Consider the following 20,776-nt stretch of genomic DNA (forward strand, 5'->3'; position numbering starts at 1 on the left):
CGGCCGTTTAACTTTCTTATGAATTTGAACACAATGGGTAGTGTTGAAAGAGAGGGGGTTCACATTTCTCCTATCTTGGTTTTGCTTCAATGACAATTTATCTGAAAGGAAAGCAAGCCACTATGCTAGACCCAGGCAGGCATCTGGAGGGACAGAGCTTTTCTTTCACTCAGTAATAGTTGCATTTTTCTTTCTTTGCAAACCCCTGGCATTTGAGGATTAGAAAATTTCCAACACTTAAACCAGATTTAATGCACATCTAGGCTCTTATTGACTCAATCTATGGTCAATAAATGGATAAATCGTTTGGGTCAAACAACTTCCATTTTATAATACTGACTCAGTATGATACTTCAGACTTATCACTAAAGCAGAAAGGAGAAAATGTAACTCAGAAGGCAGTTCCTCCCAGAGGGAGGACTAACCACTGACCTGTCACGTCAGTACCAGTGGTTGGCATCACTATATTGAAACACCCAAAGTGTGCTAAATTCTGTATGGTGGTTCAAACACAAATCTCTGAGTGATACTGCAACCTCACTTGGGGTTTCCCAGCCCTCTACTTTGTGTTATAAGACGTCTCAGGCGTCAGAAGCTTGGAAAATGCAAACGGAGATGATGGCAGGGAGTTGTTGGCCCAAGGTGTTTATTTCTGGCAACCTTATTTATTGAGTAGGGTTTTAAAAATATGTACATATATTAATAGACTTTGTTTTTTAGAGCAGTTTCAGGTTCACAGCAAAATTGAGAGAGGAAGTAATAGAAGCTCCCCATAACGCCCTGCCCCCCCCACATATAGCCTCCCCCATTATCAACACCTCGACCCCCAGAGTGGTACATTTCTTACAACTGATGAACCTACACTGATACATTATTATCACCCAGAATCCAAGGTTGACATTAGTCCAAGGTGCATTCTTGGTGTTGTATATTCTATGGACTTGGACAAACAGATAATGACATGTATCCACCATTATAGTTTCATACAAAGTAGTTTCTCTGCCCTAAAAATCCTCTGTGCTTTGCCTATTTATCCCCCCACCACCACAACCCCTGGCAGCCACTGATCTTTTTTTTAAAATAAATTTATTTATTTATTATTTATTTAATTTTTGGCTGCTTCGGTTCTTCGTTGCTGCGTGCGGGCTTTCTCTAGTTACAGTGAGCGGGGGCTACTCTTTGTTGTGATGCGCGGGCTTCTCGTTGCGGTGGCTTCTCTTGTTGCGGAACACGGGCTCAGTAGTTGTGGCTCACGGGCTCTAGAGCACAGGCTTTGTAGTTGTGGCGCACGGGCTTAGCTGCTCTGCGGCATGTGGGATCTTCCCGGACCAGGGCTCAGACCCGTGTCTCCTGCACTGGCAGGTAGATTCTTAACCACTGCACCACCAGGGAAGTCCCAACCACTGATTTTTTACTGTCTCCATAGTTCTGCCTGTTCCAGAATGTCATAGTTGGAATCATATACAAGGTAGACTTTTCAGATTGGCTTCTTTCACTTAGTAGTATGCATTTAAGTTTCCTCCTTGTCTTTTCAGGGCTTGATAGCTCATTTCTTCTTAATTTTGAATAACATTCCATTGTCTGGATGTAACACAGTTTTATCTATTCACCTACAGAAGGATATCTTGGTTCCTTCCAAGTTTGGGCAATTATGAATAAAGTTGATATAAACAACCATGTGCAGGTTTTGTGTGGACATAAATTTTCACCTCCTTTGAGTGCATAAAAAGGAGCGCGATTACTTGATTGTATGGTGAGAGTAGGTTAAGTTTTGTATGAAACTGTCAAATTGTCTTCCACGGTGGCTGCATCATTTTGGATCCCCACCACTAATGAATGAAAGGTCCTGTTGCTCCACATCCTTGCCAGCATTTGGTGTTCTGGATTTTGGCCATTCTAATAGGTGTGGAGTGGTATCTCGGATTCCTAAGTGCTTTTGAAGAGACTCCTGGTGCTACGTTCCAAGCTAAGAACTATCCCTTCCTCCCCTAACCGTATCCTTGAAATTACACCAGCTTCTCCCAGGGGAGAGTATGGAAAATAGAGCTGGAGAAGTCCAGCTGTGAGAACGGATGTGTACAGAGGAATTCTAGAGTCAGTCAATCATGAAGGGTTATTTGAGCACCAGCAGTGGGCTTACCCCTGCACTGGGTGCCGTGGGGTTTCCAGAGACAATATGTAGCCTGGGGCCTGTTGGAACCTCCAATTGCTCTCAAGCAGGGTTCAGACCATCCGTAGGGGAGAGTTTGGAGATGGTGTTTTTGGTTGCACAACGACTGGGGGTATGACTGACATTTAATGTCTTGGTAACCTTCCTGTAATGCATGGGACAGTGGCTCGAGAGGCATTTAGTGTCCAGCCCTAAAGGCCAGTAGTGCCCTTACCCCCTTGAGAAATACCCTGAGAGGCAGACAGCTGGTGTTGAAGCCTTTCTCTAGATTGCCTTTGCTCCCCTCCTTTCTGACCCTTCCACCACCATCTCCCACCCCAATTCCCACTCAAATGACTTTTCTGGTCAAGGGTTGTGCTTAATTATCTAAATTAAATTAATTTAAATGGGCCTGAACTGGAGGTTGGTGAAGCCATTATGGAATATAGTATGGGGGTTCCTCAAAAAATTAAAAATAGAATTACCATATGACCCAGCAAGCCTACTCCTGGACATACATCCCCAAAATTTGAAAGCAAGATCTTGAATTGATGCTTGCACTGCCATGTTCATTGCAGCATTATTCACAATAGTCAAGATGTAAAAGGAATCTAAATGTCCATCAGTGAGCGAATGGATAAAGAAAATGTGGCATATAGATACAATGGAATATCATTCAGCCTTAAAAAAAGAAGGAAATCCTGTTATATGCTATAATATGGATGAATCTTAAGGACATCATGCTAAATGCAATAAGCCAATCACAAAAAGACCAATACTGTATGAATCCCCTTATGTAATGTATCTAAAGTAGTCAAATTCATAGAACAGCAAGGAGAATGGTGGCTGCTGGGGGCTGGGGGGAGAGGAAAATGGGAAGCTTTTCGATAGGTATAGAGTTTCAGTCATGCAAGATGAAAAAGTTCTAGAGATCTGCTGTACAACAATGTGCACATTGTGGACTTAAAATGTGGACTTAAAAATTGTTAAGAGGGGGGCTTCCCTGGTGGTGCAGTGGTTGAGAGCCTGCCTGCCGATGCAGGGGACACGGGTTCATGCCCCGGTGTGGGAAGATCCCACATGCCGCGGAGCGGCTGGACCCGTGAGCCGTGGCCGCTGAGCCTGCGCGTCCGGAGCCTGTGCTCCGCAACGGGAGAGGCCACAACAGTGAGAGGCCCGCGTACAGCAAAGAAAAAAAAAAAAAAAAAAATTGTTAAGAGGGTAAATCTATGTTATGTGTTTTTTTTTACTATATACAAAACAAAACAAAAAAATGGCCCCAAATGTAGGAAATTTGCATGCAGACCCGAGCTCCATTTGTTGTGGCTGGGATGAGAGGCTAGGTATCAATTCTGATGATCACTACGTTTCTCACCCATTGTCCTGTGCCCTTTAATCTGCATAACCGCACAAGGTGGGTGTTATCTCATTTTACAGCTGAAGCGGTGGGACTTAAATAAGGTGAGAGCTTAAATAACTTTCCTAAGAGCACATAGCTAGCGAGCGGCAGATTGCACTAATTCTAAAGCTCACCCCATTACCTCTCATCTAAACAGCTTTATGGAGTGACTGCCAATGATCTGGGTCACCAGAGTATCCCCGTGGCTCCTGGGGACCTGCACTGCCTCCATTTCCTCCCACCCCAGAACCACCAGGTTACCGTAGTAACCCTGAGGTCCCTAGCCATTCCACTTCAGCAAGTGAACATAACCTCGCTAGGCCTACCTCCTTATCTTCAAATGGAGAAAATAATATCTCCCTGTTAAGGGCTGAATTGTGTCCCTCCGCCATCCACAACCAAAGTCCATACGTTGAAGTCCTAACCCCCAGTACCTCAGAATGTGACCTTATTTGGAAATAGGATAATTGCAGATGTAATCGGTTAAGATGAAGTCATACTTGAATAGGACGGGCCCCCTAAAAATCCAGTTGTCCTTATAAAAAGGGGAGATTTGGACACAGACACACACACAGGGAGAACAGCATGTGAAGATGAAAGCAGAGATCTAGAAATCAAGGAATGCCAAAGATTGCCAGCAAACCACCAGAAGCTATGGAACAGATTCTGCCTCACCTTCTTCAGAAGGAACCAACCCTCCTGACACCTTCATCTCAGCCTTCTAGCCTCCAAAACTATGAAACAATACATTTCGGTTATTTAAGCCACCCAGCTTGGGGTGCTTTGTTACGGAAGCCCTAGCGAGCTAATACATCTCCTCATTTGGCTTGTTTTGAGGATTACAAAGAATAATTCATGTAAAGGAACTGACAGAGCACATGGCACGCCATACATACCCAACTGTAATTATCCAAATTAAATCTCTCACAGGGCAGTTTAGGGCCATTTCTTGGGCTGAAGCCTCAATGTGGGCGGAGAGTGAGCAGCCACCATGCTCGGTACAAAATCTCAATCACCCTTTGGACATTCTCCTCTGTCTTTTCTCCTCCAATTTAGATATTTTTAAAAGACAGCTAAGAATCTCAAAGAACAAGTCATAAATGCCACTAAGAATGCCTTGAGAGCAGCATTATAGAAAATGTGTTCCTTGCTCCCAAAGTTCACAATCACCTTAGAGAGAAGGCATATATGCATGACATGTTGGCTAAGGGGGGAAATGAATGACCTATAGATGCATGCATCCATACAGATCCATTCCAGAAATATCATGTTGACTAAGAAAGTCTCATAAAAATATAAATAATATGAGTTGACTTATATAAATCACAAAAATGGGCAAAATGAAAAAATATATAAATAACAGCTAAACTGACAAAAACAGATTAACAGGAGAAGAGGCATACAAATTTTATTAACATTTGTATAATGCCTGGGGGCTTCACAGAAAAGAAGTGAAAATCCCAAAGAAGTGGTTAGACTTGGGGGCTATATACTATTTTAACAAAGAGTGATAAGTTGTGGAGAAGTGACTAGACAAAGCAAGGCGGGGAGGTTTGGACTCTTAGGGGTAGTGACTTGGGGGAAGGAGACTAAGAAATGTATGACAGATAAGGGTTGTTTAATAAGGTATGTTATACAGAGACACTGAAGTGTAAGGAGTTGATGCACTTTTGCTAGCTTGAAGATGGAGGGGGTCCCATGCAAGGACCAAAGAGCAGCCTCTAGGAGTAAACAGTGACCCCCTAGCTGACAGCTAACAAGGTAACAGGCACTTTAATCTTACAGCTGCAAGGAGCTGAGTTTTGCCAACAATCTGAACGAACTCGGAAGTAACTTCTTCCCCAGAGCCCCGCCCAGCTGACATTTTGTTTTCAGTCTTGTGATACCCAGAGCAGAGTACTCAGTTAAGCCTAACCTACAGAACTGTGAGTTAATAAATAGGTGCTGTTCTAAAAGAAAAAGAAAAAAAAAAAGATATGTTATGCAGACTCATCTCACCTCTGGTGATAAAAGTGGCCTTCAGTTGATAAAGAGTCATTTTCCTCTTCCTGGTACAGGAGAGGGGAACACTTTTACAAAGAGAAATTTATGCCCTGTGTCTGCTATTTCTGAATTGCCTTCAGCTAAAAATAATCCTAATGCCAATGTGGCATATTTTGGGGTGGCGTATTCTGATCCTCTTCAAATCCATACTAGAAAAGAAAGACTAAAGCTAGGGAAACTGAGTGCTCAGAGCTAGGTAAGTCAGTGAGGTGGAGTTAAGGGGGTGTAGGTTATAGAGAGTAGTCTTGACTAAGCAGTGAGAGATGAGTCTGGAACAATAACTAAAGAACCTTGCACGTCAGTGATTGAGGCAAACAGCTAATACTTGGATTTGAGGAAGAGAACAAAAGTAAGGATGAACCAGTGTGAGCCAACTATTTTAATAAAAGGCTGATTTGTGATAACCTGGGCTAAGTTTAACAACAGAACTCACCAAGGTCAAAAGCACAGGAACATGGCAAAGCTTTTATACCCTGAACAGTTGGTATCCACCTTGTGCTATACCAGTTATGCAGATATGCACGGTCTAGTCCTTGCTTTGAGGAGCTTTACTTGCCCATTCCTGTGTTCATTCATTTACTCATTCATTCATTCATTCATCCATCCATCTATCTATTTGAAAAATGATAATGAATGCCTACTATATTTCAGGCACAGTGGGAAACATTTAAGTAAATATATAAATGACTGTGCTTGTGTTGTGTTGAACATGTGAAAATCAACACGGTGATATTATTTTGTGGTATGAGAATTTGTTATAATGATTGGCTATTTATTAATTTTAAACATTTCTGCATGGTTTGCTGTTTTGAAAAAAAATTACCACCTGTGAAGTGTTTAGAGGAGGAAGTCACCCTGATGGGAAATGTCATCATCCAATGTGGGCTTTCATTTCAATAGAGGATGGGCTTCACAACCTTCTCTCTGTACCCATTCCTGGAGAATTTCCCACTCCCTCCAGAAAGTATTTCTAAATACATAATTTTCAGATACAAAAACTTCAGAGCAGGGAGAAGAATCTGAAATAATTAGGGGTATTAGAAACAGAAAGGAGAACAAAGTAGGAGAGAGGAATTGAAACTGTGAGGAGTGTTTGGAATCAAGAAAGAAAAAGAAGGTGAAAATACCACAGAGCCAGAAATAAGCTTATCTTTGGGTAACTTTGCCTGTAAAAATGCACATAAGATGTATCTAACTGCAGAATGCCATGGACAAGGAGCTGAGACTAAAGGAGCATGATTTTTTTTTTTTTTTTGCTGACAAAGCAAGAGACTTTATTGCAAGGGGCACCCGGGTGGAGAGCAGGTGGGTAAGGGAACCCAGGAGGACTGCTCTGCCACGTGGCTTGCGGTCTCGGGTTTTATGGTGATGGGATTAGTTTCTGGTTGTCTCTGGCCAATCATTCTGACTCAGGGTCCTTTCTGGTGGCGAGCGGAACCGCTCAGCCAAGATGGATTCCAGCAAGGTGGATCCTGGGAGGTTGGTAGGACATGTGGAGTGGTGTCTCCTCTCTCCTTTTGACCTTTCCTGTATTCTTCTACTTGACGGTGTCTTGTTACTTCCGTGTTCTAAAGAAACATGATTTTAATGGTGTTCCTGTTTTCACATTACAAGAGGAGACACCCACCTCATGGGATTACGGGTCTCCCAGAGGCTTCATAAGTCTTCCTGTTCACCTTCCCCCATTTTAGGGGTATCTTTCAACTGTAGAAGCCACACTCAAGGTCACTTACTACAGGTGCTGGGGAAGCCTGAAGGACAGGCTGACCAAAGCTCTGGATGGATTTGCCTCCCCAGCTGTGTTGTAGCCTTCAAAACCAAGAGCGAACAATATAGTGAAACCAGCAGACTGGTAGTCACTGGAGTGGTTAGAGAATGAGTTTGGAGCTTCTTTAAAGCCCCTTTCCCAGAAAATTGTCATAATTTGACCTGCCTTTTGGTTCCCTGGAAGACCCCATTTACAAGGCTGTCTTTATTTAACTTGACTCAGTGCTGCCTGGAGTGAAGAGCCTCTTCCCTGGGCCTGCTTGTTGAAAACAATCAGAAGCAATTGGTGAATAACTAAGCTGCCTAGGGCAGTGGTAAGAATTGGGGGCAAACAGTAGGTGAACCAAACTCTTAAAAAAAAAAAAAAAAAAGCTGAGGAAACAGATGGCCACAGGGAGCTTTGAAAAGCTCTGACATATTCCTGGGGATCCAGAAGGCCAAACACGTGTAGGGCTGTGCGCATGACCAGGCTGTGCACATGCTTAGAAAAGACCTGCAAGGCCATAAACTCTCACCTCTGTCTAATCTTGAGGCTCTGCAGAAGCAGGAAGTAAATGTTAAGGCAAACTTATAAAGTGCCTAGCTGAGTGTTGAAGGTGTGTCCCAGCTTACATACAGAGTCACTTGGCAAAAGCTAAGACTTATTGTTTCCAGGCATCTAAAGAAATCTCTGTCTGACGTTAGCTGACTGCTAAGTAACTAAGCAGAGATTTCAGTGTCCACAAATGACAAAGAATACAGACTTTACAGAACTAGTTCGGAAAAGTCACTAAACAACAATAAAAACCCCTAGGGAAGGGGGAGAAGCTGATTTCCAAAATTCCCATATAATATTAAATAAATTGTCCAGTTTTCAACAAAAAATTGAGACATGCAAAGAAACAAGAAAGTATGGCCCATAAAACAAAACAAAACAAAACCAATCAATAGAAACTGTCCCTGAAGAAGCCCGGATGTTAGACTTACTAGGGACAAAGACTTTAAATCATCTATTTAAAATGTATTCAAATAATTAAAGGAGAAGAGAAGAAGAATGTCTCATGATGGAAAATATCAACAAGAAGATATTGTCTGAAGAAAACAAAAAACACTCATTCAAAAAGATATATGTATCCCCATGTTCATGGCTGTGTTATTTACAATAGTCAAGATATGGGAACAACCTTAGTGCCCATCAGTGGATGAATGGATAAAGAAGACGTGGTATATATACACAATGAATACTACTCAGCTATAAAAAAAGAATGAAATCTTGTCCTTTATCAACAACATGGACGAATCTAGAGGGTATGATGTTAAGCAAAATGTCAGACAGAGAAAGACAAATACTGTATGATTTCACTTATATGTGGAATCTAGAAAAACAAAACAAATGAACAAACAAAACAAAATAGAAACAGACTCATAGATACAGGGTAAAAACTGGTGGTTGCCAGAGGTGGGCAACTGGAGTTGGGGGATGGGCAAAATAGGTGAAGGGGATTAAGAGGCACACACTCCCAGTTATCAAATAAATAAGTCATGGGGATGTAATATACTCAATAATATCATAATAACTTAAGATGGTGACAGATGGTAACTAGACTCATCGTGGTGATCATCTCATAATGTATATAAATGTCAAATCACTATGTTATGTACCTGAAATTAATATAACATTGTATGTCAATTATACCTCAATAAAAAAAAGAAAGCCATATGCATACATATATTTTTTTCTGACAGAGAAATGTGATAGAATGATCAAAAAAGAGTTTCAAATAATATTACATTATTAATAATGTAATAATATTACATTATTATTTTAATGTAATAAAAATACATTACATTATAAGAAGGGAAATTGTCCCAAACTTGGGCTGAAGTCAAACTTTGTGGTGTGGTTGGAACAGCAGCACCTTCTGGGATGTATCTAACATTCTTAATAAAATGTACCATCAGTTTCCTGATAGATTTTCATTAGTTAAGAGTCCTTCTGGAATATCGATTTATCCTACCTGCCTAACTTATAGCCTTATACTGAGCTAAGATACTGATGATATTAAACTAGAAATTCTTTTTTTAAAAGTCCAATATGTTAATGATCATCTAAATTACATAAATTACATCCTTTGTAAATTTTAAAACTTATAATAAAAATTTTTAGATATACAAAGGTACATAGTTTCCCAAAATTTACTTTGGGCTTCAAAAACTAGACAGTTAAAGACCCCTGGTACAGATCCCGCGTTGAGTGCAGCAGGCCTGCAGCAGGCCCTGTAGGACCTGGGGCCATGATCCGGTGTCCCACATGGAAGCTGGGGCCCATGGCCTCTGGGCATCTGCAGAGGGAAGGCCTGGCAGCTCCATCCCTTTACACGTACTAGCTTTGTGGGTTGTGACCCATTCATCTCTTGACCGGTTTCTTCTTAGCCTCAGAATTTCTTCTCCTCAAGGATAGCAACGAAAGTTAGGAGTTGAAATTTGGGACTTGCTATGTTCTGATTTTGGCCAAATGTTTTTGAAAACTCTTCCCAGTGTGGCTTCTCTTTAATAGATATGTCTCAGTGACTCCTGACTATACAGAGGACAGAAAAACAATCTGGGGAAAGAGGTCTTTCAGAGACCACATTCAAGGAAGGAAGGAAGGGAGGGAGGGAGGGAAGGAGGGAGAGGAGAGAAAAAAAAGGAAAGCATGAAGCTAAGGGCAGAACATTTTTCTTTTGGAAGGAAAATACTTCCAGACTGCCTTTTTTTTTTTTTTTTTTTTTTAGGTTCTGGGGGAAGAACGCTCCTTGATTTGAAATTTTAGCCCTCCTGGAAATTCAGAAATGCGGCTCTGGGTGCTGTAGGAACACTACAGGGCAGAGTTGGGCCCTGGATAAACCCTTGACATGCTTAAACTCTGATTCCCAAGTTCCTGGCTCATCTTAGATAAGCTTCAAACCTGCTTTGTCAGGCACCCAGAAAGACCTAAATGCACTGAGTTATTTGGATGGAGAAAATGGAGAGTTATAGATGAAGAGATCATGATTCCTCCTTTGTTTCTCTGCAGGCTCTTTCCTCCTTTAATGTTTTGTTTTGAAGTGTAAATCACAATTAAGAGGATCAGTGAAAACAGAGCATGGAGTAAAAGGAAGGACAATGCAATGCGTCCCCTCTTCCAAATAAGGGCACCGTCCTGCCCAGGAGGGACTCAGTTCCCATCTCCTAACTCTGGCTTTCCAATGTTCCCAATCTACCAGCTCGATGGTGGCTTTTAAGCTTTTCCCTCTAAAGAAGTGGAGTAGCAACAGCTGCTTCCCTCCCCTCCCTGAAAACATAGCAGCAAGCTGGTAGAGAAGGAGGGTGATCCAGCTCTGACGCTTTACAGTTCAATGAGCAGCCTTGAACTTCAGTGAAAAAGGGGGGGCTATGGAACTAAAAACAAAGCTAGCTGAAAGAGAAGGAGGAGAAGATGGAGAGAGAGAGGAAGAGGGAGGGGGAGAGGGGAGAAGAGGAGGAGGGAAGAAAGAGAAGAAAGAGAAAAGAAAAAAGGAGGAGGAAGAAGAGAAGGAGAAGAAAAAGCTGCTTTGATTCTAACCACAATACTTGACCATGGCCATAACCTGAAGCAGTGAGGGGATGAGCTTAGCTTCCTCTCAAGGGTGGCTCTCTCTGTCTCTCTCAAATTATTGCACATGGGAATTTGGAGTTATTGAACAGTCTGCATATTTTTTAATAATTTCCCTTTTAATTGTGAGTTCAGGTTGCCCATGGAGAAACTTTGTTATGACCAAGGGATCTTTATTTTTAGGCACTGGACTCCCCTTTCCTCTTCTCTCCGTCATGCTCCCTCTGGTTCCTGCTCTCTGATTTCTTTTCAGCTGAGAGGTGTGAAAAGCAGTCTATGGTTTGTTTCATCTCTGCACAGCTGTGTCAATCCCTCTTACTTACCTCTTCAACATAAGACCAATTTTTTGTTTCTTTTCCTAGAGCCATATCAGGTGTGATAACAGGTTGTAAAGTGCCACCCATCCTCTCTGAGACCACAAACAGAGCTGAATCAGTGAACCTAGACTTATAAACAAGGGCGTAGACCAGAGAACGTGATGAGACCAGAGGAGGAGAAAGAAAGCAAGAAGATAAAAGCACTGCAGCTTCAAGCGCGAGGTGAGCGGAAAGCAGCCAGCCCTTCAAAAAACAGGAATCAAAAACCAAAACACAAACCTCATGAAACTGTCATGAGCGGGAAGGTTTTGAGAGTCGTTTCTACTGCAGATTTTAGAGACTTCTTCCATTACCCCGAGGTACCCACGAGCTATAAACCCAAATCCTTAAAAGTTCAGCCTCAAGGCATAGGGTCTAAGGGAAGGGTCTCAGTGGAAAGGGTCTCTGTGCTACTCAGGTAACCTCACAGTCAGCTTTTGTGAAGTGGTTCGGTTGGGCCAGCTTTCTGGTCATTCCGTCAGCGAAGAAGCAAGCAAATTTGGAGAAAATGGGTCGGGGTAAATGAAGGTGAGTGGGTGGGCTTCTTCTAGCGTGGACTTGGCAGAAGCCAAAGGCAGTATAAACGTCAGCTTCCCATCTTCTAATATCATGGAAACCCGGGGTGGTGGTGGGGCAGGGGCTTCCTGAACCACCTTGAGGTGGAAGAGAGGCCCCAGAGGTCAGAAGTAGGTTAGCAAGAGCTCAGGAGGACAGGTCTTCTTTGCCCTCGATGGGGGGAGGGGTGGGGGGGCACCAGCCCACCCCGTGGAAGGAGTAGCTGCTGGGAAAATGTTAGAATGATGGGTGAGATATTTTCTCATAAAATTTCATCCAAAGTTTTAACAAAGTACAAAAAAGAGGAGGTGTCAAGGACTGTGTGTGGGTAGGGTGGAGGGAGCAGGGAGGAGAAGGGGAAGTTCTACGCTCTGCCCAGCTTCTTGACCAAGGTGTGACCTAGTGTCAAAACCTGCACATGCAACCAGCTGCCCGTTTCATCCACATGGCTCGGTTGTTATGTATAGAATCCTACACATGTCCCTGATGTTTGTACGGAACAGGGTGCTGAGCTGAGCACCAGATGGTCCTGGAAGAGCACCTAGTAGTGTTTCTTTCACTGAACAGAATCTAATAAAAGCTTTTTGCAAAAGTCATGAACTATTATTGATTATAGATATTACCTGATAATAATAATTGTTAAGTTCCAGTTTGGACCAGGTAACTCTGTGAAGGGAGAAAGTTGATACTGTACATATTAAAAGCAAGAGTCTTTCTTTTGTTTTCCTCCCTCCCTCCCCTCCCACAATCCTCTCCTCACCCTCAGGAAAATTTGGGCCCTGACTTAGCTTTTGCACACCCCTAGGATCTCATGGTTTCCTTTGCGATGAGAATTTTAATACCAATGAAGGCACTTTTCTCCGAAGGAATTTAGGAGTGTCTGTTGCTTGTTCTGCTGAGTTTCCTATGAGGTAAGAAAGGGAGTTCAGTGTGACTGTCCTCAAGTTATTGATGGGGAGATTTAGGACAAAGGAGCTATAGATGCATGGGCAGCAGGGCACCCGTGACGCGGCACAGTCGCCAGAGCAAGTCAAAACGCTCTCAAAGAGCAAGTGAGTCAAGATTGTGGAAGCCGTGCCGGAGAAGTTTTTCAGGGATGGCTGAACTGCTCCATATACATGAAAAGAAAATATATTCATGTAAAAAAAGCCCCAAAGTGGAGATATCTAACAGGCAAAGGGGACAGGGGTGAGTGAGTAGGGTTTGCTGCACTGGGGCTCACTTCTCAAATCTTTCATTTTCTGTGCTGAACTCTGAACACAGTGCAAGCATATGACTTGAAGCTGCAGGATCTAGGTCATATTTATTTGTTTTGAATCCAGGCTGTCCTGCTAGACTTGGAGATTCCCAGAAAGCAAAGGTCAAGCAAGACCTTGGCATCTTCATTTCAAGCCCAGTGGGAACCAGCGCTCCACAGACATTTTCTAAATGAATAAGTAATGGATTCCCTGAAGTTCTCTAATCTCATTGTGATCAGAGATTTTAGAAGGTTCCTATTAACAGGTGGAATGACACCTGGGCGAGCAGCAGGTGGTCACCAGGTCACCTGCTGGTGTTAGGAAGGTTGGGAACACAGCTTTGCCTGCGAGTGAACTTTATCCCACTTCCCAATATGGGGTGGAAGCACAAACATCACACAGGGCCTGATTTGGTTTTTAATGTTTGGAAGGATCTGTGTTGCCTTCCAGGTACTGCAGACCCCTCTGCAGGTACTGCAGAGAGGGACTGACAGATATTGTCTCATGTAAATTAATTAGCTAATCCATGAGTTTTACAGTTAAATAGATGTCTTTACACAATGTTACCTGTCAACTCCTGGAGGAGATATCTTCAAATTTTATTGACAAAGGTAAGACTTCCATAAAAGGATCCCTCAGTGGTGTTTAATAAGGAAATCCAAAGCAAGGTGTTTATAACTATAATAAATGTTTCTCTACCACTTTGCCCCAGGCATCTGCCCCTGTAGTTCTTTTTCCTGGTTCCTCTCCTCTTTTTAACGCCCTAAAAGAAAACTATATAAAAGACTCAGTAGAAACATTAAAACCTGGTATAAGGGAAATTTCATGATAGGGCACGTTATGAAGGTTTGCTGAGAAAAAGTTCAGACCTTCCTTCCGTCTTGCATTTTCTGGATAAGATTTTCACTGGTCCTTAACACAGAGACTACCCTGCTTCAGTAGTAATATTTAGTTCCTTTTTCTTTGTACTCACTGGGATAGACAGTACATGTGAACGGAACTTGTGGTAAGAATAACCTTGCCACAAAAGGACTCCACCCCTGCTTACCTTCCGCTGGATCTACTTGTAAATATGTGGTGAGTGGCAAATGTGGAGTTTCCTGTACTCTGCAGTGTGCATTGCCACACCACTATCTCCAGTGGAATGAGCTAGAATGGAAAATGTATGCCTCTTTTGAAATGTGATGAAGCAACATTGAATTCAGAAATAGGATGACTACATTTTCTGTACTATATTGCACTCTTTTGCACAATATGAAAGAACACAACATGAGAAACCTAAGAAAGAAGGAAATAGAACAATTGAGGTTGTTGGCTGGGCAGGCTGCAAGGAAAAGAGCGGAATATGAAATACCCCACCTAGCTAACATCCTCTTGTGGGTGTTATTCCTGCCTCCAAGGCCCTGCAACTTTCCCCTCATCATTATTCTTTCCCATCATCCATCCATCCATCTGTCCATCTATCCATCCATCCACCCAACATTTGGGCACCCTGCCATTCTAGTTGCTGGGAATACAGACATGCTGCAAAAGTTAAAGAACTAGCTTCTGGTGGGGGAGATGATTTGCAGTGTTTGTTGGTTTTCATAGAGTAAATACTCCCACCGTGGCTGATTTCAAACTCCCAACATGGATGGCATCACTGAACACAAAGTTGGGAAGAGATGCACAGGAGCACACCATTATATAGTGTTTCCGCCCTCCAGGTACAATAGATGCAAAACCTCAAGTACACAGGTATTAGTTAAATGGCGGTAATTAGGAAGTGATAAGTTTTGAGTACTTACTAAGTTTATTGTCAGATAATTTATTCAATTTTACATTTATGTAATTTAATTTTACATAATAGCTGTTTCAACAATCAGCTCACAACATCTCTGAAAATTTAACAATTGGCTCTGTGAACAGGCATGAGCTGTCTCCAGTGCAACACTGGACAGAGATAAATAACGTAGGCTGTCTGCTTTACAAAAGTTTTTTGTCTAGAAAGGAAGATGTATACATATGTAAATAATTAGTAGCCCTACAGCTGATGTGATATTGCAGTAGGGGAAAATGCTGGGTATTAGAATTAGTGGGGAAGTACAGTGAGACTCCCAGAATAAAGTTACCTTGAGGAGAGGGTGTTGACTTGGACTCAACACAAGCACCTAAGAATACACAGAGCAGGACTGGCTTGAACTCAGCATGTGGCCCTTCCTTTCTCAATAATATTTTCTATCTCTACTCACTGTCTTCAGACCCAAACACCCAGGCACAATTGCTATCCTTGGCAGACTGCTGACTGGGCAATGGGAAACTCTAACTTTGGAGCCCAAGCTGAGACACCCTAGCAGGGCAGGTGAGTACTGGGGTGAGCAAGGACCCCTCAATGTAACAAGAGGAGTCACACCTGTTGAACTGTACAGGCCCCGTCTTCAACAGCGACATCTCGTGGCAACAAAATGAACAGCATGAATAGGATTGATGACATTTTCTAATTCCCTCGATTCCTGACATTGATAGCAAAATTTATGCCCTTTGGAATGAGAAAGTCCCTGAGATTTTTTAGACAACTTGGTGGCTGGACAGAACTTGAGGGGTTTCCCCCTAATGTGGTATATGTGGCCTTGAGCAAATAGTAAAAAACAAAATTAAGAGTTGTGACTTTTATATTCTGATTTGCAGAGCAGGTCATAGGTGACATAATCAACCACGTGTGTGTATATGTGCTTAGAGAAAAAGATGTTGGCCAAAATGTTAACAAGTGATTCCCTCTGGATGATAATTTCTGCAGGGAGGGTTAATTTCTATATATTTGCTTGCATGGTTTAATAAGTTTATATTTTTTTACCAAAAAATAATGTAAATAATTTTTTGTGGCAGTAAACAATATCTGCTAATTGTTAAAAAGATAAATAACGGGGCTTCCCTGGTGGCACAGTGGTTGAGAATAGCAACTAAGTCCATGCGCCACAACTACTGAGCCAGCACTCTAGAGCCCGCGAGCCACAACTACTGAGCCCACGTGCCACAACTACTGAAGCCCGCACGCCTAGAGCCCGTGCTCCGCAACAAGAGAAGCCACTGCAATGAGAAGCCGGCGCACTGCAATGAAGAGTAGCCCCCGCTTGCCACAACTAGAGAAAGCCTGCGCGCAGCAACGAAGACCCAACGCAGCCAAAAATAGATTATAAATAAATAAACAAATAAATAAGGTTAAAGATGGAAACTAAAAATACAACCATAACCCCAACAGCTGGAAATAACCACAGTTGGTATTTTGGTATGTGACCTTCTAGACCTTCTCCTATGCATGATGCATTTTCCTTTGTTACCTCTCTTCAGCCTTAGGTTAGTCTGTCTCCATTTCCTGACCAGCGCTTCTGAGCACTGCCAGGCAAAACAGCTCACACTATTATTGTGTTTTGTTTTGTTTTGTTTTGTTTTAACACAGTAAGCCCTTCATCTCAGCTCACCCATTTTTTTTTAAGATTTTTTTAAGATCTCTAATTAGCCCCTTTTCATTCCCCACAACTATTTCAAAGCTTAAGCCATTCTTTGTATTACTTCCTATTTCAGAGAGAATATAGACCATCATATGTGACTCTTCAATTCCTTCCCTTCCACCTTTAAATCTGTGCCCATTCCTTCTTCCCTGCTGTGCCAGATGAAAACCTACCTTTTTCCCTGACCAAGGTTCATGCTGTTTCTTTGAAAAAAAAAAATCACATTTTCTTCCTGGCTTCACAAGTAATCATACCAATATTGAAAAATTTACAAAAATAAGAAAACACAAGGGAGAAAATAAAAATCACATGTAACTCAAACACTGAGAGACAATCACTGCTAACATTGTAAATTCTTTGTTTTTTCCATGCATGACTGTACATATCTGTACCTTAAATAAATATTTTTCACACAATGGAAATTATTCTGTAAATACTATTTCATAATCTCCTTTTTCCTCTTATAATAGATGATGAATATTTTTTACATGACTGCAAATAGTCTCCTACAATGAGATTTTAAAATAATTATTTAAAGTTACGAATAATTTTTTTTCTTAATTTAAAAGCAGTGTAGGGACTTCCCTGGCGGTCCAGTGGTTAAGACTTCGCCTTCCAAAGCAGGGAGTGCAGGTTCGATCCCTGGTCAGGGAGCTAAGATCCCACATGTCTCGCGGCCAAAAAACATTAAAAAAAAAAAAAGCAATATTGTAACAAATTCAATGGAGACTTTAAAAAAAAAAATAAAAGCAATGCATGCTCATTGTAGAAAAATTAGAAAATATAGTTAAAAGGAGGAAAAACAAAATACGTATAGCCCCACCTCTGAGATGTAACCAGCTGACATAATTTTATATAAAACTACTTCATAAAAATAGGTTCAGTCACTACAAGGATATATTGTATGGCACAGTGAATATAGCCGATACTTTATAATAACTCTAAATGAAGTATAATCTATAAAAATATTAAATCACTAAGTTATACCTATGAAACTAATATAATATTGTAAATCAACTATACTTCAATTAAAAACATATATATAAAACTACAAGGAAAAAAGTCTCCATCAGGCATCATTCTATAGTATTTGTGATATATGAATATTATCTCATTGAATTCTCATAACACATTGTGTAGTTGGTATTATGATGCTAACTTCCATTTTCTAAATGAGGTAACTGATGCCCAGAGAAGCTCAGTAACCTGTCCAAAGTTACACAACAGTAAGCAGTGGAATTGGGATTTGGATCGAGGCAGTTTGCCTCCAGAGGCTGAACTCGTCACAACTTATCTACAGAGCTCTCAGCTTATAGAGAACATCTTCCCATGTTAACTTTCCATGATAAATATTATGCTCTGTGCCATGCTTATAGAGATCTACCATACACCAGGATCAAATACTGAGTTTTGTTTCTGCATAGTTCTTTTAAGATTTTCTTTTTCAATTCATGGTTGCACGTGGAATTACTTTTATTCTGTGGGTGAATTCTCACTTCAGCTTTTCCCACATGGTTAGTCAGTGATCCAAGTCTTATTTCTTGAGTAACCTATCCTTTCTCCACTAATTTAAACTGCTACCATTGTTTTTGCTTCTATCTTCTCTTGCTTTCCTTGGAAACTTGTTTTATTTAGCAACCACTATTTCTCCTGGATCTTGAAAATATGAGCTAGCTTTCAGTTATCTGTAACTGATTGGTTAATTGAAATACTTGTTCATTAATCGATTGATATACTCGTTAATTAATTGGTATATCAATTAATTGATTGATATACTTGTTCATTCAATGATATTTATAGAGAATGCCCCAGTAAATAAGATTTTTAAAATCTCTTTTGAGGCGTAAAGTCTAGGGACGTATACAACACTTTTAAAAAACACTTATCTTGCACTTGTAATGTGCTTGGCATTTTTCTTAGTGATTTAGAAATATTATCACTTTGCTGTACAGTAGAAACTAATACAACATTGTAATGCAACTATACTCTAATAAAAATTAATTTTAAAAAATATTATCTCATTTAATCCTCATAGCAATGCTATATAAGGTAGGTATTTTTATTTATTTATTTATTTATTTAATCTTTTGGCCGTGCCGTGCGGCATGTGGGATCTTAGTTCTCCGACTAGGGATCTAACAAGCTCCCCCTGCATTGGTAGCACAATCTTAACCACTGGACTGCCAGGGAAGTCCCAAGGTAGGTACTCTTTTTATCTCCATTTTTCATATGAAGAAATGAAGCATGGAGAGGTTAAGTAACTTGCCCGAAGTCTCTTAACTGGTAACTGGGGAGTTGGGGGAAGTTAGTAGGCAACTCCCATTTAATGCAATAAATGTTATTTACCATAGGGAAATACAGGGTTCTGTGAGAACTCTTTTAAGGGCCATGAGGGTCAGGAAAGACTTTTGGACGGAGTGACATCCAAATGATTCCTAAAGAATGAGGAGTAGGCCGGACATGAACTGGAGAAGGGAACTGTGAGTGGTGAGCCAGGGGAGGGGCAGAAATATTTAAGCTGGAGAGAGTAGTAGTACAAAGGCATAGAAAAGAGAGAATGTTATGTACTAGAAGCTGAAAGAAATGATGTATGGTTGGGACAAAGGGTGGGGTAGGGTGGGTGGGAGGTGAAAGGTCCTAGAGTTGGAAGGGTCAACAGAAGCCCATCTTCTTGTGAATCTCTTTAATGAGATTTAACTGTAGTCTAAATATCAGAGGAGACAGAGAAGGGTTTTGAGCAGGAGAGAGATTTCTCTAGCTGCTGGGTGGAGGGTGGATGTCAAGAGGGCAAGAGTTGGGCAGAGTAAACTGTTAAAGGGGTTCTTGCAAAAATCTGGGTGAGAAATGATGTTGCCTATAGAGCAGTAGAAATGGGATGGAGAGAAACAAACAGGTGGATTCAGATGTCCCTCTGAAGGGGCTTCATTGGACAGGTGGTGAAAAGAAGGGGATTCAGTGCTTACGACCTGGGCCTTGGCTTACCTAGTAAGTCTCCCATATTACCATCTATGGCTTTGGTTAAAATGTGGATAATAAATAGACTAGACCTAATATGCAGAGGAGAAAAGATAACTTGCCTAGAGTCTAATTATAACATTCCCATGATGTCCTCCTTCACCACTCACTAAACCCTTATTAAGGGAGGTCTGCAAAGTTTATAAATATGGCAAATGTTAAGTGCATTATCTCTTGTGGTAGGATTAGGCAAATTAAAAAATTTTTTGCAGCTTTATTGAGATGTATTTCATGTACCATACAATGCACCCATTTAAAGTATTTACTTGAGTGGTTTTTGGTATAGTCAGAGTTGTGCAACCATTACCACAACCTAACTTCAGAACACATTCAATATCTCAAAAAGAAACCCTGTACCAGTAAGTAGTCACTCGCTATTCCAGTTTCCCCACCTCACGCAGCCCCAGGCAACCATTTATTTACTTCCTGTAGAATTGGTAGGATTTGTCTATTCTGGACGTTTCACGTAAATACTGTCATGTAACAGGCAGTCTTTTGTGGCTTGCTTCTTTCACTTAGCGTAATGCCTTCAAGGTCCATTCTCGTTAAAACTTGTAACAGCACTTCATTCCCTTTCACGGTTGAATAATATTCCCTTGTATGAATATACCACATTTAGTTTATATATTCATTAGTTAATAGACATTTGAGTTTATTCTACCTTTTTGCTATTAAGAAGTTTGCTGCCGTCAACACTGCTGTACACCTTTTTGTACAGACATGTATTTTCCAAAGCTGCTGCACCACTTTATATTCCCACCAGCAACGTGTGACGGTTTCAATGTCTCCACCTCTTCTTTAATACTTGCTATTCTCTGTCTTCACATCCTGCTGGGTGTGAAGCGGTATCTCTTTGTAGTTTTGGTTTGTATTTCTCTAATGACTTAATGATGTTGAACAATTTTTCACATGCTTATTGGGCGTTTGTAGATCTTCTTTGGGTAAACGTCTGCATAAATTCTTGGCCCATTTTTTAAATTGGGTTACTTATCTTTGTAAGTATTCTTTATATACTGTAGACACAAGCCCCTTGTGAGATGTGTGATTTGCAAGTATTTTCTCCCATTCTATGGGTTGTATTTTCTTGATGGTGTCCTTTGTTATATAAAATTTTAAATATTGATGTAATTCAATTTATTCATTTGTCTGTTACTTGTGCTTTATAAGAAACCAC

General features: G+C 41.1%; 1 protein-coding gene across 1 annotated transcript in view; it reads right to left on the reverse strand.

Annotated features, from left to right (window-relative positions):
* The window catches only part of RIPOR2 (RHO family interacting cell polarization regulator 2), a 210,242-nt gene that overhangs the window by 112,083 nt on the left and 77,383 nt on the right, over positions 1-20,776 (reverse strand). The gene's annotated exons all lie outside the window — the stretch shown is intronic.

Source organism: Tursiops truncatus, chromosome 10, assembly GCF_011762595.2.
Source record: "Tursiops truncatus isolate mTurTru1 chromosome 10, mTurTru1.mat.Y, whole genome shotgun sequence".
In the NCBI taxonomy this organism is placed as follows: Eukaryota; Metazoa; Chordata; class Mammalia; order Artiodactyla; family Delphinidae; genus Tursiops; species Tursiops truncatus.